We start from the raw sequence: 17,760 nt of genomic DNA, 5'->3' as shown, positions 1-17,760 counted from the left end.
GAAATCTGATTTGTCTACCCGAGCAGCCGCGGCTTAACTGGACGCCTGCCCGAATGCAAGTCGGATTCCAGGGGTTGGTAAATTGAATGGTTGCTTAAATCTTGACCCAAGTGGCGGTGGCAAGTCAGAATTAGGACGGAAAGAGGGTGGCAGGGATAAAAGGGAATGCATTGAAAGTAGTGCAGAGCGGAATTTATCAGTCCATTTATCCACCTCAAAGTCACATATAGAAATAAAAATCAATTTGTTTGTTTTAAATTTTGTACTCTTTAAACCAATGCGATGTTTGGACTCTGCCACAAAGCAGGATAGAGTTCTCAAGACGCTTGTTTGCGTTTTAAGATTGGAAGAGTGAAACACACACACACACACACACACACACACACACACACACACACACACACACACACACACACACACACAGGCAACCCACACAGTTGTTCCACCACTCGCTTAATGACACCTCTGACTCCACAATGTATTCCAGTCATGCCCTTAATCGTCTTCCCATAGCCTTGGAGACACAGACGCACGCACACACACTGTTAAGACAAACAGCTCTCCTTGTCACCTTATGTGTTTAAACACTACAATCTGAGCCAGGCTGGTGAGAGAGGGGGCGGCGGGGGTGCTTTTGTCAGCTCTCCCACTGCTCCATTACCAAGCCTTATTCAGCCACAGGCCCCCCAAAAATGCTTTAGTGCAAAAGCTCCTAATGACTCTGAGCGGTATTCTTACAATACAAAACAGGCTTTGTATACATTGTGCCAGAGAGAGTAATGTGATATAGTGAGGTATCAAGTCCATTTCCAAGTCTTTTATTAACGCAGGGTTTATATAGATGGTAGGATATAGAATGTGTGGTGAGTGTGTGTGTGTGTGTGTGTGTGCATGTGTGGGCTGGGGTGGGGGGTCCCCCAGCAGACAGCAGGGTTTGGAAGAGAAGAGGGGAAGGAATTGCTCTGAGATGACATCAGAGCCGCAAGCACAGTTGAGACTGTGGATGCAGAAACCTCAGCAGGAGTCTCTGGTTGTGTGTGTTTGGCTCAAGCTGAATGGCTGCAGCACTGTGGCTTTCCTCCCTTTAGAGTTCCTGCACATTAATGGACCTGACCGTCTGCATGGAGGAACAGCAAGCCCAGCCTTTATGCTGACAGTTTTTTTCCCTGGCTTACTTCCTGCAAACCTTTCTCTGTGGCTCTCCTTCTGGCTCTCTCTGAATAACACAAACAAGCTAAGATGGAGCAACCCCTAATGAACAGCAGAGGACTGCAGCAGGCTACAATGCTGCCATAATATCCCCACCACAGCATTTCTTAACGGTGCCAACTTGGCATTGTCGCAGAAGTCCTGGGAAGAGGGGCATTACCGAGTGACGTCGTACTCGAGAGGGTGCCAGATAGGTTCCTTCTGGACACGTCCTCAAATGTCCTCTCAGACGTGGCATCTCTACAGAGAGAAATGTAAGGGTTTCTGCCTGATGTAAGAACAAGAAAACCATTTAAAATAACCAGACCTGACTTAAACTGTGTTGTACATTCAGCTCATAGTTCAACTGTTTTCATCTGTTACACTTCAACTTCGTTAAGTGCTTACTTGTCAAATGACATTTCAGCTTCTTTCACTACTTAAAAGCAGCTGAAAGGTTCATCAAAGTCTTATCTCTTGCTAATCCACTGACAATTCAACTACTTTCAATAACTTTCTGTTTACATACTTAGTGATAAATCAACTACCTACAGGGTTGAGACAACATTTTCAAATGCTTTAAGTGTTTACAATGATTTTAACTTAAAATTAAACATAAGCTCCTTTTAATGCTTATAATTCAACTACTTTAAGTGATTAAACTGCAACTCCAACACAACATTTCACATGCAAACAGCTAAGATTTTAAGACATTTTAACCCATTTACAGTGTTTGCACTTGCAATGTCCAAGCCAGCACATTGAAATAAATGTTCTTAGTCTTTTCTAGTTTATTTTACCATTCTTCTAAAGGTGCAACCATTAAACAGGAAAGTAATAAGCAACTGCTTTGATAATTGAATTGTTTTAGTCATTTTTAAGCAAAAAAGCCAAAGAATTTGCTGTTTTCAACTTTTCTATTGTGATGATTTCATGCTTTTATTTGTCATACATGATAGTAAACTGAATATCTTTGGGTTTTGGACCATGGGTCAGACAAAAAAAGACATCTTAAGATTTTATAGACCAAATGATTAATCAGTAATGAAAATAATAGTTGTAGCTCAACATTCTTTCCACTCTCTTTCAGTCCCTCTGTCCTATCTTTTCTCCGTTTCTCCTGTGTTCATCCGTACCAGGTGTTCCACATCGTTCCACGGCCTGTCCTCCAGATAAGTACACCGTCGGACCTCTACCGCTGCTTTCTAAACATGTTGTTTCCTTCTGTTACTGACAACTGGATAATAACTTGTTTAACCTTCTTCAATAAAAAAAAGTTTAGCGTTTGATTTGTGTTCTGTCTCTGCCCACTTGAAAGGCAACCCCGACTGTGCTGACCCTACCCCCCCCCCCCCCAAGCCTGTAATCTTAAGCCCACATCCGTCACCGTGACCCCTGACCCTGCCTTTCACCACAAATCATGTGACCAACCTAACATTTCAAAGACAGTGCCAGCAGGCGGATGACAGTCTGCTGCTAATATTCTCCTCCTGTGCTGTGTTGTCTGGTGAAAATAAAAAAACGTCAACCTATCGCCAGTTATTTTTAAGAAGTGCTTCTGTGAGAAGATGTAACGGAGGGACACACATCTTACATCGGAGCAGGAAAGACAACCTTATCTTATTTCTGGAAGGTCCAGTGGCACTCTCTGCAGTTCCTAAATGTGAAGTGTTCTTTCCATCTTTGCACCTAATTAGGACAATGACTCAGAATAAGTCCCTTACATTTAAAAAGGCCAAAAGGATGAGAGGAAGCTAGTAGTTCATGGCTCATGAGAGAGCAACGCTATCAGTGACCTCAAGAACTATTTAAGTAAGAAAATGCATAGAGAAGCATTTACTGGCTTCCAGTGGAAAATCTATTTTCAACACAATCATTTACATTCATTCATCTCACTTCTGTTTCTGCTCTTGCTCAAGACCCCAAGATTGGAGAAGTGAGAGGAGAAAAGGACTGGTGCTTATCTGAGGGAGGACTACAGAGGAGCCACACAGATAGACAAGCGCGCGCACGCACACACACACACACACACACACAAACACAGACACCCACGCATATGCACTTATCAGGTGAACATGGGAGGAATGCAAGCTAGGTTGGGTTGCCCTGGTGTGTGTGTGTGTGTGTGTGTGTGTGTGTGTGTGTGTGTGTGTGTGTCAGAGGGTGAAATGAGGAGAGCCATTCCACCTCTGTCCAAAGATCAGGGAGGTGACCGTTATCATACCGGCCCATGCAAATAGCACAACAATGGAGTGCAGCAGAGTTCAACCGTGTAGCCTCTTGTGAGTAAAAGTAGGTGATAACGTGACTCCCCACGGACTGTGGCTTTCCAGTCACTGAAAACCTATTGTGTGGAGGTGAAAGGACTAATAAGGGGGAATGCAAACGCTAATGAGTTTTCATTCAGCCATGATCAGGTGTGTTTACATTTAGTTAATAGAGCAGTCACAAATTTAGCTTAGGTTTAATTAACAACAGTTAATTGTTGCTAGATGGCTTTTCTGTAACATTTAGGCATGGCATTTTATTCATATGATCCTGAAGCAAATTAGTGACATTTTATGATTAATTTCTCAATAACACAGCTGTGTTTTATTTCATTTCATCTTTACACTGCCTAATTTTTTCCCCTTTTCTAATCAAACTAATTTATGACATTTCAGAAACACTCTGAAGTTTGTGATGAAAATCCTTCATAGTTAGTGCCTGCAGATGTTTCTGACTTGCTTAAACATTTTTTAAGTGTATTTAAAGTCAAATTATTAATCTAGCCATATAATAAGAATTGATGTAATATGCAAAAACCTCTCTGGGTTTGTTTTCCAATCAAGAGAGTGATGAAGTTACATCATTGGTAGGCCAGCTGAGTTTCCCCATTGGCTGTTGCTCTTTCAAAATGAATCGATGCAAGATGATGGATGCAAAGAACAGTAGCGCAACACAGAGTGAGCAAATATACTCATTCTGATGCTTTGAGCTCTGACGTTAAATGCAGCAAAGTTGACTAAACTCCTGTATAAACAGAAACGTACCAGCATCTCTACTTCTCCTCCTCTACTGTCCAGTGTGATCGACTCTCTGGCTGGCAGTGCTGTCAGCTGCCGGCAGGAGAGACAACTCCGTGGTGCGTTTGGATTTTATAACTGAACTAATACCAGGACACAAACTTTTATTTCTCTGACGTTTTCACATCACAAACAATGAACAACAGCATTAAAACACGAGTCTTGCAGGTAAAACATGAGACTTGTGTAGTTGTTATATCAGTTTAGTGTGGGGTGGTTGCTCTGCAAATGCGCTTGATTTGACTGCAACTGTGATAACTGGGAGGAGATAAGCCTCCTGAATTTGCACCCAAAATGCAGTCAAAACTTTCATTTACAAATTTCAACCGCAGCCTCCATGATCATCGACCGGGAAAGAGGCAGAAAAAAGAAGCACAGAGGCATAATGGAGAGCGCACGAAGCACTCCAAATAACAATCACTGACAAAACACTTAATGCAGAGTGAAAAACGAGACACATCCGCAGAGTGAAACAGATGAAAGCAGGGGGAGTTAACAGATAATTAGTTATAATTAGAATTAAAATAAGTTCTCTTCCAAATCAAACACCCCAAGATATGAGTGGAAAGTATTGTTCTTGCAACAATTTATAACCTTTTTTTTGACTCAAATGTCATGTGATGCTACTTCAGTACACTTTACCAGCAAATATTACTGGGACCACTACAGAAAATTGTAGATGAACATTTAATATCCAGGAATTCACATTATAGACACTCTCACTGACTACCCCTGTAACACATTGGCCACAATTTCACACATTGACTGACATCAGAACTTCTCAGTCAAAAACATGGCTTAAATTTTAATTTAAAAAAAAAAAAAAAAAAAAAAAAAAGATAGAGCTGACCTTTTCTACCATTCGCTCAAACCATACCTAGCTTCATTTCATACGCTACAATGATCTCATCACATTCGGTGGAAATTCATCACGCTTGGTTGAAGGACAGCTTCTGATAATCCCAAATGTCCATAAATGTCTAAAAGTATGTCTCTTTGCTATTACAAAAGAAATGTATTTAATCCTGTGAATTAACCATTTGCAGCTTTTGCTTTTCACACAAAGAAAGAAGACAATGTGAGAAAAAGTGTGATAGAAAAATAACATAATGAGACATAATAAGAGTGGAGTTATTTGACAAAATGATACTCACCAGCCAAAGAGCAGCTTAAAAAGGTCCATCTACACACTTGCACTGGTGAAAATTGAGCATTTAATCTATTTTAAAGGCTGCTCATACTCTTTATCCAATCAACACGCTCCAATCACACACAGAGCATATCTGCACAGACTCTTCTGACCACCTGTTTCAACTCTATGCTCGAGAGTCTGACTCTTTTTTTAAATCCTGCTTCTGTCTGTGTCCCCTGTTCCCTCCTCTCTTATTTAGCCCACCTCCTTTGCATCCCTCCCATTATTCTCCCTCCCTCCCTCCCTCTCCTCTGTGCCTGAGCCTGTAAGGTGGGAATTGGGAAAATCCCAAAGCACTTGAGGAATCCTGTCTCTTTCTGGCTCTCTGTATCCGTCTCAGATTGATTCGTTTTTGTTTTCCCCTCACGATTCTGTCTCAGAGGCAAAATTCAGACCAAAGCTAAAACCTTGACGCGAGACATTCAGTTCAATGGAGAAACACACACACACACACACACACACTCACCTGTGTTGTATAATGGGAGCACGAGAGGCAGTTAGGAGACAAAGAATGAATTGATATCATCTTAACAACCCCACACTGAGGCCACTCCCCCATCTCTTCTCTCTCACTATCTATAACCACTCCCTAAAAGTTCTGTATTATACTCCCTGACCCAGTATCATGTTCAACTGCCTATCAGGGCAGGGGGCAGCTCTCCCACCCTCTCTCATTACCTCCCTTCCTCCAGCCCAGTCTTAGCTAAGCTCATACTCCTGCATGGCCGCTTGTCCGTGGACTGCTTTAACCCTTTTCATGGTTCACCAGCTCAGCCAGCAATAAGCCTATTTGAGCAGACACGTATATGCACACACACACACACGCACAGACATACACACACGAGTTTGCGCACACTATCACTTCCCTCCACCTCCGGCTGGCTGCCATGTCTGTACCCCACGCCTGCAGGCCAAGACCAACCCTCTATAAAAAAGCTTTTAATTTGATAACAGTGAGAGGAGGGAAAAAAAGTGGAGCGGAGGGAGATCTAAAAAGGGGAGGGTGGTTAGTGGTGGATGGGAGGCAGTGGGAGTGTTGACTAATGTCATTAGACTACGGCTGGCTTTAAGGAATCTCCATTTCTGGAGTCCAGAGGCAGATCAATATGAGGACAGCGGGCGGAGAGAGGCTACTGGCAGCACTTCCCCTCTGCAACAGGAGTGGCTTGCCTGGAATTAAGAGAATTCTGAAAATCCCATTTTAGAGAAAGGCCGGGCCTCACTGGCTCAGCTTGAACCTCTGTGTCCTGACATTGCACCTTCTCAAATCTTTTGTTAAAATAAATTCGGAACATATAACACGTGCACAAAGAACAAATAATGTCCTTCCTTTAAAATAGTTAACAAAAGGTATATTATCTCAATTGTGCAATTACCCACCCAAAATACAAATATTCTATCTAATAATTAACTAGGAATGGAAAACTCCAGAAAGCTATTCATTGTGTCAGTCCAGGAGAATTGTGTGGAAGTAAGAATAATGAGGTATACACTGTAAAAGCCGAGGCTCCAGCCAAAACGCCCTAAAACCACAAGTTCCACCCATACCAGACACTTCATTTTCCCAAGCAGCTGACAGCTCTCTCTACAAATGGCTTTGTTACTACATAAATTGACACTGTAACACAACTTAACACAAACCTGAACTTTTTTAGGGTTCGAACACCAAAGGGGAAATTATGTGCATGTGCTTCCAAATCGGCCAGATGGTGGCGCTGTAATTAAGGCCGATTGACTTGAAATTTCACACAGAAGTCCAGCTCAATGTGCTCTACAAAAAAGCCTCCTGGACCATAAAAGTCCGCCATGATGGATTTTTTGCTAATTTGCATGATGTGAAAAACAGTAATGTGACTGAATTTTGGATTTTGATTCAATCAACTCCAAATTTGGTGCACAGCCTTGTGGGACTAATATACACATTTCTACAACAAATGAGTAAGATCGGTCGAAAAACATGGCCGCCATCAACCAAAATATCTTTGCAAAGGGCGGGGCCTTGCAAATATTGGCCATAACTCATTAACCCATTTGTCCAATCACCATAAATTTTGCTACAAAACGTCACACCGTGATCAGGAACAGGTCTACCAAAGCATTTTGAGCCTGACCCGAAGGGGGCGCAACAAATGCCACAAACATTGACTGAAAACCTAGAGGACAGAATTTCACCAAAAGCAGTGTGCACGCTCTGACAGCAAGTATCAACCAAAATCTGAAGTGCCATAATGATCGGTGCAAGTGGGCACGGCCGATCACATATTTGCTTGTAACTCAAGATGCCTTTGAGCGATCCTGATTAAATTCACTGGAGACTTCTTACGCTATTTCCTGAACATATACATCGAGTTTCATTCAAATCAGATGAAGGGGAGCTGAATGGTGGAACTTTGAGTGCGTAATTATTGAAATGCTGCAGGCTTGGTGGTGATGAACAAAGAGTATGATAGGTGTCACTCCTTTAAACTGCATTAAACTAGCTAAAGTGACTTTGCTCACCTTTGTGAAGCCTGAAACCCGCTCCCTGCTGCTCACAGCTTTAATTTTGGCTGATTGAGCTGCCTTTTTTGTGCTGATTGAGCGCAAAAAGGTTTGAACCCACCAATTGCTGCTTGAGGCTATATTTTTCTTTTGCTGTGCTGCTGTGATGTTTCTATTGTTAACATGGTGTGTGTGCTTGACTACCGCTTTGGCTAAAGATGCATGAGCAGTCTAGGCAGTCCAAGAAGGTTTTAATTCCATGGTAGCCTTTTCCACAAACCCGGCTTCTCCAGCACTGGCCAAACCCAACATGGCCATAATAAGCTACAACACTCTGCTCTTTGCTTTGATAAACCGAGGAAACCAAAACAGTGTGTCAGAAATAGAGCTTAAGGGCCACTACTCTTGGTGTAGCAGCAGGGACCCAATAAAGCCTAAATGTCACCCACATTATACATAGCACGAAGGATGGGATGGGAGGAATCAATCACTCATTGTGTGCTTCCACAGCAAATTAACCTTTAAGTAAATACGTGACACAGATGCTTAAAAACACAGAGTTTCTATACAAACCCAACAGCTTTTAACATGTAGCGCCTTCAGGATTTGCACTACTCCATGGAACATCTAAGATCACCAGACAGTTACCATTCTCCAGGAGATATCTATACTAGGACATAATATAGTTGTTCTATGATCTAAAGCTTAAGAATGCCGTGTTTTACTTACACATTGCCATCTGTTGCACACTGCTACAGAAGTGTCACAGCTGCCACAGTATCATGAATAATGAAAATTCAATTATGAAATGTTGAATGTTGTCGATCGATAAAGCTGCGCCAAGAGGCACACATGATGTTGCATCCTCTTTTAGGATCAATCATACTTTGCACAAGACTGCTTCACATGTATGTGTTCATGCGCCTGAGAAGAGAAGATTAACTCTGTAGAACACCTGTGACACTTTTTTAATGTTTACTACCTAACAAATAAATGTATGTTAACAAAGAATGTAGTTTCCATTGTGCCATAGGTGGGTGTCATAAATCACACTTTTTACACCACTATTTTTCATCATTTGGACGAAGCTTTGTGTTCTTCTGAGCGTGACACAGAACATTGTAATTCTTAACAGGAGAAGGACTTGGATCAGCCGACACAAGATGAGGAGCTCGAACCTAAAAGAGGGGCTATTTCTGTCACATGGACGTAGTTTGGGTATGAAAAGTCTGACACGGACCAGAAAACCATACTTTGCAAATTATGCCCCAGACTGGTCCCCACAACAGACTCAAACATTTTAATTTATTTATTCATTGATTGATTCAAAAGATGTGCTATATCATGATATGTATCGTTTTCTGGATATGAATAACCTATATCGGGATATGAGATTTTGGTCATATCACACAGCCCTAATCTAAAATATGTGAATAACTTTTTTCCCCGACACAAATGTAATTTTCCTCTTACAATTCTTTTTATGCTACAAATCTGTCACAGGGGATTTTTCACAGGAAACTGTGATGAACCAACACCAGAGCTGGACCAAATAAAACCCATCAGGCAAATCACTAGGAAACAAACTATGTAACAAAATAAGTTTCCTCTTTTCCTAGAGAGAGTCATCTCCTGATCGTATTACAAGACCAAAAACCCTGCATGAAGAATCACTGAGTTAATAACCTTGGAATACCATTTAGATCCATTAGCTGGACAAGTAACACCAGAAACATCGACTGAAAGAGCACCACTTTCAAGTTCCCTAAAAAAAATTAGAGCATTTTTTTGCCATTAGGATCTCTTCCTGAAAAACAGTTTCAATATAGGACATGAGTTGGGCTACTGAGAGAAGAGGCGTCCTTTCACAGGAACATGTACTAGCTGTTGTAGAACAAGCAGAAAAATACTCACAGGGTTCAGACAGAGATGCTTTTAAAAGTTCACTGAGGAACAAGATTTGCATCCTTTAGAAACATCCATTGCCGTTGATTTCAGGGGGAATTTGTGGGAAGGAGAGAAGGACGGGAGGAGGGCTTGTGTCAGTTAATTAAGCTATAAGATCAGGGATGTGGGAAACAAACTGTAGCCAATATACTGATATGAGACAGACATGATATTTAGTGAAAATGCAATATGTTGCTTTTTAATATAAATTGAGACATAAAAAAATATCATTTCACCAGATGCTGCTATTCATTTCTATAGCTCAGTTTGGAGCTTTATAACTCAATCAATGAGTGGGGTGATTTTAGAGAAACTAGGACACATTCTGGTTAATTTAACATGACACCTATTCAATACTCACCAATCAATCCTAGATATAAATATCTTATGGATAATCTTTTTGAAACCCTATTTGGTAAAAAAGTCGTAGTGGTACCATATTTTCTCATCATACTTTTGTGGATTTGTTTGGATTTGTGATATTGGGATAAACTGTGTGCAAAAATGTGTCATGTTACCCTGTGTTGTGTCAATAGTTTCAAGGCCGAATCCAATGTCATGTACCAGAGTTTGTGTGTGTGTGTGTGTGTGTGTATGTGCAAAACAAGTCACCAAAATGTATTTAAACCATTAAATGAAGTTATTTATCAGGAGGACTACACCCTTTTTTTCAACACGAAAAAAAAGCAAACTTCAGTCATTTTCATTTTATATTAAGCAGTAAATGGTGTAGTTCGTCATTACAGGCTTATTTTTCCTTATTAGATTACATCATTTGCAATGTGACTACTGCTGACGCGCACATTTCAATGTCGATGCTGAGACAATATATTTTTTAGCCCTACTAACAGCCATGTTACCAGACCTCATTTTATACTGTGAGGGTCCCTCGTGGCTACAGGAGAGAAGACACTGGTTGAGGTGTTACAGTGTTTGGGCAGTAATAAAGGCAAGTCAGCAAACTTAAACATACTTGGAAAAATAGTAGTATAGAGTCACCTGGGGACTTGTGGGAAGTTGAGGTCTGAGAGACATTACGGGTAGAGAATATAGTACAGAGAGGTCCTTCAAGCTGCTTCTTGAGAAACTGGAAACACAAGGTCATGAACCTTACAGCTGCATGGATACAGTTAATACGGCAGTACACAGAGGACTGACAGAGAGAAGGACAGATGTACATCAACAGGTCCATCTCCCTTTTCCAGCTGTTGTCAGAGCAGAAGTGGCCCCAAGGCACAATGATTAACGCCTCAGTCAAATGCTACGCAAACCAGATGGTAAAGATGGAAGAGAGGGGCAAAGTACTCTCTCTCTAACTAGTAGCATACACAGGAAGTCATGAACCCCCCCCACACGCACACACACACACTACAACTCTTCACATAAACCTAATCTTGTGAACACACGTTTAAATCATTTTTAATAAACATCCTGCCCTCAGTCATGAACTGCTGTGCAGGCAAACTCTAATCATATATAATGTGGTCTTTCCTTCAAAAACATAGGAAAAGCAGCGTGAAAACACAATTACACAATAGGAAGGGTTTTACAACATTACTATCTTTGTGTGCCCAACCCATAAAGGCTGACTAAAAGGCGGAAGGCTACTCTAGGCCTACTGGGAAAATAAGAAATGTCAATCAGCAGTTCTAAAAGACAAAAAGCTTGCCAGGAAAAGAAACATGTAATCAAGACAAATCTTTGCTTCCTTCATTTTAATCATGTCCTCTAAACCTTGGACAGGACACTTGATCTCAAACTGCCCAAACAAGATCACAAGCAGGACATTTAGCATCAACTGTGATGGAACAGCAACTCCATTAGTTGTGTGTGTGTGTGTGGTACCGGATGGACATGTGCGTGAGCGAGCAGCCGCCTTTTCACCGCATGTAGCTGTCAGTGACCCATCAAGACTGATCCCATAAGCTTGCTGTATGAAACATTTCTGACAAAACTGGTCTGGCAGGAACAGGCATCAAAGCACACACACACATATTGACTCAAATCATGAGCTTGATCCTTTCACAAGGCACAGAGCATCTCACATATCAAAGGTCTCCCTCAAACACTCAATAGCATCCCTTTCAGCTTGCTACATGAAAGAGAACACTGTGGTGTCTTATAATATACAGTTTTTTTCCCCCATTCACAGAGCCAAACTTGAAAGAGAGCTAAATCAAGTTCAAAACTTTTCTCTGTTCCCTTTGCTTGGTGTTTCCTGGTTGTTTCAGTAAGAATTTATCAGGAGGCGGCAGGGTTATTCATAATTTGGCACACTAAATGCCTTACCAGATCTGCCACTTTACACGCTCTCTGGGACGTCTCTCACTTATGCTGCGAGCGGAAAGAGTCAAAGAGAGCGAGTGTGAATATGTATTGCAAACATCTGGCCAAGTCCTTATCACCATGGGAAAATGTCTGTGGACAAGCCTGTGTTATCCTTGCTCCAGGGCCCATACTTGTGTCATCTGGACCTCGACTGCGGTTTTAGCAGCCATGTCAAACCGTCAAAGTAGTGCTTCTCATTAATGGGGAATTACGGAAAAAACGATAGGCTCGTTTGCCGTCTGTTCTCCGCCTTTTTCGTGAGAGCTGGACCGGAGGCTGTTTTGCCTTCAATGCCACGCAGTCCCCTCCACACTTGAACCATGTGGGCAGAACTAAGTAAAGTCAGTAAATTGAATTAGGCTAGGAGAGGGAGTGTGAGAGCGGAGCAAAGCAAAGATAATATGCAAAGAAAACAAAACTACAAAGTTTTAGACATGGATTTCTGATTCAATAGAGTATATGTAAACACAATGAGTAACTCCTGACATGTCAATAGTTATTTCTCTTTCCTAAGACATGAGACAGAACAAACAACACCAGACAGACAATTACTTTTGTCAGACATACTAACTGAAAAACATTTACACACTCAAATTTTACTAAATGATCTCAGTTTTAGAAACCACCATGCTCTTGGCATACTTCACCCATTGTGTTACAGTGCATTTAAGTTTGAATGACAAAAATACAGAGCAGCAAATCAAATCAGGATTAAAGAGAAAAGCAGTTAGCCAAGCAAGCCACTAAAGAACTGAACCAGTGCCAATGCACCCACACACGTTGGCATGGAGCGATTTCAAACCAGACTGAGGAGAAGATAGGGAATATTCATGTCTTTAATCAGACCGGATATTAAAAGAGCAGAGATAACCTAGATGTCTGAATATGCCTTCACCCTCTTGCACCAGTTAAAGTTAGCCATGATCCCAGGGGTGGTCCCATGAGGGACCCTGACAGAAGCTCTGCCACACACACATCAAGCTTGACTTGAAAGTCTAACTTTGCCACAGGGGGAGAGAGGTGATAGTATGATGTTACTAATAGATATTTTATGATGAATGAACTCAAGGTAGAACAGATGATTTTACTGAACATTCAGTCATAATCTAAAGGAAACTGGCTAGTTAAATCCCCAGCAACTACTCTGAGAAAGCGGCTATAATGCCAAAAACAATGAAAAAGCGAAATGATAACAATGTCACAAAGGTGACATTCCTTGGTGGTAGGGTAGCTGTCATCTTTTCTTTCAGTTTTGGCCCATTAAGGGAGCCTGTAAGCAGCCTTTCTCTCTGGCCCAGCTGGCTGTGGAGCACTATTACAGGGAAGCTGTTTGGACTTTGACCCCGCAGCCTGTAGAAAGCTGGGAAAAACGTTTGCACTCCTCTGCTTCCCGTCAATGAGAGAACCAAGAAGAAAAAAAAAAGACAAGTTGCTTAATATTCAGCCCCTTTCCCCTGCTGTTAGTGAGTTATGGTGGTCTAATAATGTGCATTCCTACATTTTCCAGATTTTCCAAGTCTTGCAGCAGGTGTTGTGTTGCTTTTGATTGGTGCTTGTTGTCCTCCAGGGAAAAACATACCAAATGAGAGAAAAAAAAAAAAAATCTAACACTTTTTTCCTTCATCAACTTTCTGTTGCCATTACCATTTCTCTCCTCCCTCCTGTTACAACAAATGAGCTCACTGTTTTCACAATGATTAGTGCTTGAAGGACACATTCACTTCAGCAGTAAACGCACAAGGCCTAAGTGGTATGAATGTTTGCATAAAGATAACTATAAAATACACCACGCGGCTCTGAGAAATGAACTCCCGCTAAAATCGGAGTTCACACAGAGACAAAAGAAATAGAGGCAGCATGGATTCTGCTAATATAAAGCCAACAGCTCGCATTACGTGAAACCCCGAGGCCATTGTTCCAATTTAAGTGCAGAAGATATTTAATCTAATTTCTTGCAGGCGGAAAAAAAAAAATCAAAGACGTAAACATAATTTTTTATGATGCATAAAACTGAGGCACATCGACAACTATAGCGGATAAATCTCAGGTGAACATACACAACATAAAACTACTGGAAAACACAGTTCAGGTTGTCAAAGCACCATAACTTGACTAATCTGACTATAACCGGGACATGAAAGTTAAAACCTGACTGCAATGTAAGGAAACAGGATTGTCATGAGAGCCATAAAGCAGCGCTTTCCCACTGAAGAAAGTGTCTCCTGCGCTCGTGTGATGTGCGAGACAAGCATTGTACAGATCGCATACCTGTGATTGTTCATGGCTACACATGATACCAGAGCGACAGCGGCACACAATGCTTTGAAGAGGACACAGGGATTAAGAGAAACAACCTCCCCCCCCTAGCCCACCCCACCCCCCCCTCAACTTCCCAAAAACCCTTCCAGCAAAAGCTCTTTGGGCCCTCCCTACCCTCCCTATTAGGAAACTAAAAAAAAAAAAAAAATCACACCCACCACATAATCCACCACCTGTCTTAAAAAAACATATGCAGGAGAGCTGAGTGTGATTTGTCGAGAATCCAGGTACACAAGGAAAGCAAAGGGAGCACTCCCAACTGAAGATAAACAGCCTACGACTGATTAAAACTGCAAAGCCTTCAGTCTGTCTAAGTAGCTTGGTGTCCTGGACGGTGGATGATTATCCTGCGCTTGGCTTGGGAAGGGGGGGGGGTATATTAGACTGTCAGAAAAAGCAGTCAGAGTACAACCAGCTGGTGTAGCTACAGCATCCCGGGTGAAAAAGCATTTCTATCACCGTGGAGCAGATGAGCTCTGCAGAGCCTCCTCCCGGGGCAACACATAGAAAGTAGCGAGTGGTATGAATGCGGCTTCTCTGAGATGCCTCGCCAGTTTGATCATTATGACTGCTACGCACTGGTCAGCAGTGGTCGTACTTTTGGATGATGTAAACATAACACACCCCAGGAATCACCACTGCTATTTCACAATTCCTACATGGGAATTAGTTCCATATTTTGTGTAGGTATTAAGGAAAAAGGGCAGTTTCAGGTTTGCTATACAAGGTTTAGCAGATACTGAGAAGAGAGGAGCTGCTGAGGCCAACAGGACTAAAAGAGAAGAGTCTATTTTCTAGGCCAGAATGAATAACACACTTGAGTGGTCCATGGAAAGGGGAAAGAGGTCTTTGTGTAATGGCAGAGTCACGGTCACGGTGACAATAAAAGTCCCTCTGTCATGGGCTAGAGTTGTTTAACCTTTTGATCCTCTTCCTTCTTAATGTGGGTTTGAGGCTTTATAAGGGTTATAGTACAAGCCAAAGATTAACTGAGGAAAAAAAAAAAAAACCCAAAAAGCAACTTTTAGCTGTTCACTGCAGCATGCTAGAGAAGAAGTTTACTTAGTGGAAAATGTAGTTTACATTCCTGCCATTTTACTCTGTAGACATAGAAATTGGTAGAGAGAGGATTTAAAAACGTGAGAAGAAAGTAAGCAGAAGGATGTATCATGCAATAATATCCACACAGAAGTAACAAAAGCTTCTTCTTTTTTTTTGAGAATTTCTCTTAACATTTTTTTATTGGAAGCAAGTCAGATGATCCCACTTCAATAGTCGATTTTTTTTTCTCCTATTTGTTTTATGAAAAGGAGATACAGTGCATCACTGAGAGAATAATGAAGACATAATAATTGCTAGACTGTTTTGACAAAGATTAATCCAAAGTTTTCAAATGTGCCAGTCTTTCTATTGTCACCAACAGTTGGTTAGTATTAAGTTTATGACACAATGTTAAAAGCAAGTTTCAAGTCATTAACACAACAAAAAGAGTGTCTGTCAGTGACTAATCAAGGCATCAAAGCAGTGACGAGAAGAAGACTACTTGGAAACTGTGCAGAAGCAGCGAATGATTCATTTTTCATCTTTAGAAACTACTGCTGAGAAGATCCTGTTCAGCTACCCGATGTAGACGTGCGAGCCCGTAATGTTTCCTCATCACACATCCTAAAATTCATCACAATAAGTCTCAGCTACGTGGACAATACAAGATGTTGTTCATTTGCCAGGAATTGTGGTCACAGCTGCATCTGAACTCAGTTGACTCTCAGACTGCACTGAGACGTAGACTCATGCAACAACGTCCACACACAAGTAACAAAAGCATTTCTCTGAACATTCTTTATTTGAAGCGAGTCAAATTATCCCACTCCAATGCTGGATTTTTTCTTCAATTTATTTAGGAAAATAAGATACTGTGCATCACCGAGTGAATGACAAGCTCATGATAAATACACGATCATTGAGAAGGATTACTCCAGAGTTTTCAAATATCTCAGTGCCGCAGCCAGTCGGAGGAGTTTGGGAGCAACTTTTCCGAACAGGGTGTCCTGAAACGCCTCCTCCCCCGTATATTCAGTGTCAAAACTGCGGGGTTCTCGCTAACACAGCGCCAAATGTTTACAGCGAACTACACGAAGGCTTTGGTGTGGGCAGAAACAGGCTCTCTCGGTCTGTAAGGTACCGCCACATGAGAGAGCAGGGAGCATGGTGGTGGAGCTGCAGGCAGCGACGCAGAGTAGAAAAACTTCCAGAAAGCACCACGCTGCTGGCTGGACCCCGGTTATAACGATACACCTTCCAGCCCAAACACAATCCCGCTCTTCCCCCCTCTTTTTCAGCGCGGCTACATCACTGTTTCTGGCAGGCACGAAACCAGCGACACACGCTGACGTGTGAGTCAAAATTTAAACCCCGTTGTCTGCAGTTTCATCGCGGTCGAGACGAGACACATACAATGAAGAAGTTTTAACCGACACCGTTATGTACCGCTGTATTCGTGTATGATAAACAAGTGCGGTAGCTGTGAAAAATGAAGATGTTAGTCCATTCAAACATTTTCTAAACGTTAACTTCACCTTAAGTTATGTGCAGCTCCGGGAAATCCATGCAGCAACTTGCTCGTTCCCGACGTATTTACTGCTGTTGCTCAACTTGTGAGAAGCCAGCAGCGGCCGAGCTGTGACAGCCGCCGTCAAGTTTCCGGAATCACAACCGCTACTTCCGCTCTCAACTTTCCAAATAAGCGTACCGAAGCACGGGTGGCAACCATTTTTGCTGATAAACAAATTAATAACTACATATAACCCAGAAACTCAATAAATAATTTAAGAAGAGCTCATATAAAATCATGATGTCAGCTAAATATAAATCCTCATGTTATACAGAGTAGTGTTTCATAAGACTCAAGTGGCACACAAGCTTTTATTTTTTTAAGCAAAGAAATTGCATGTTCCGGCAGCAGAATATGTAGCGTGAGAGGAAAACGGCTGTAAACAAACAGATAGATAAACAAACAAATAAACAAACAAACAAATACATACACACATGCACATAAACATACATACATAAACACTAAGATAAATATATATATAAACAAACAAATGAATGAATAAATGTGTTTTTATTAGGGATACACAGATCCGACTTTGTCAGTCCTGATACTGATATCTGGGTATCGGCCAATACCGAGTACCGATCCGATACCAATGTTTAATTAATAAACTGTCTCTTTCACTGTGT

At 41.6% G+C, this 17,760-nt stretch overlaps 1 protein-coding gene across 2 annotated transcripts in view; it reads right to left on the bottom strand.

The window, feature by feature from the left end:
* The window catches only part of LOC122985445 (solute carrier family 45 member 3), a 32,620-nt gene extending 15,415 nt beyond the window's left edge, over positions 1-17,205 (bottom strand). Inside the window, exon 1 of one of the 2 annotated variants that reach the window (XM_044356104.1) lies at positions 17,097-17,205. The gene's annotated coding sequence lies outside the window, so the exon portion shown is untranslated. Of the gene's footprint in view, positions 1-5,407; positions 5,497-17,096 lie in introns of those variants that run through there. The other variant, XM_044356105.1, reaches the window with a different exon arrangement.
* Between the last annotated feature and the right edge of the window lie 555 nt (positions 17,206-17,760).

This window comes from Thunnus albacares, chromosome 7 (genome assembly GCF_914725855.1).
Source record: "Thunnus albacares chromosome 7, fThuAlb1.1, whole genome shotgun sequence".
NCBI lineage: Eukaryota > Metazoa > Chordata > Actinopteri > Scombriformes > Scombridae > Thunnus > Thunnus albacares.
The sequence above is the reverse complement of the archived record's forward strand: the minus strand, read 5'-3'. Positions and strand labels throughout refer to the sequence as shown.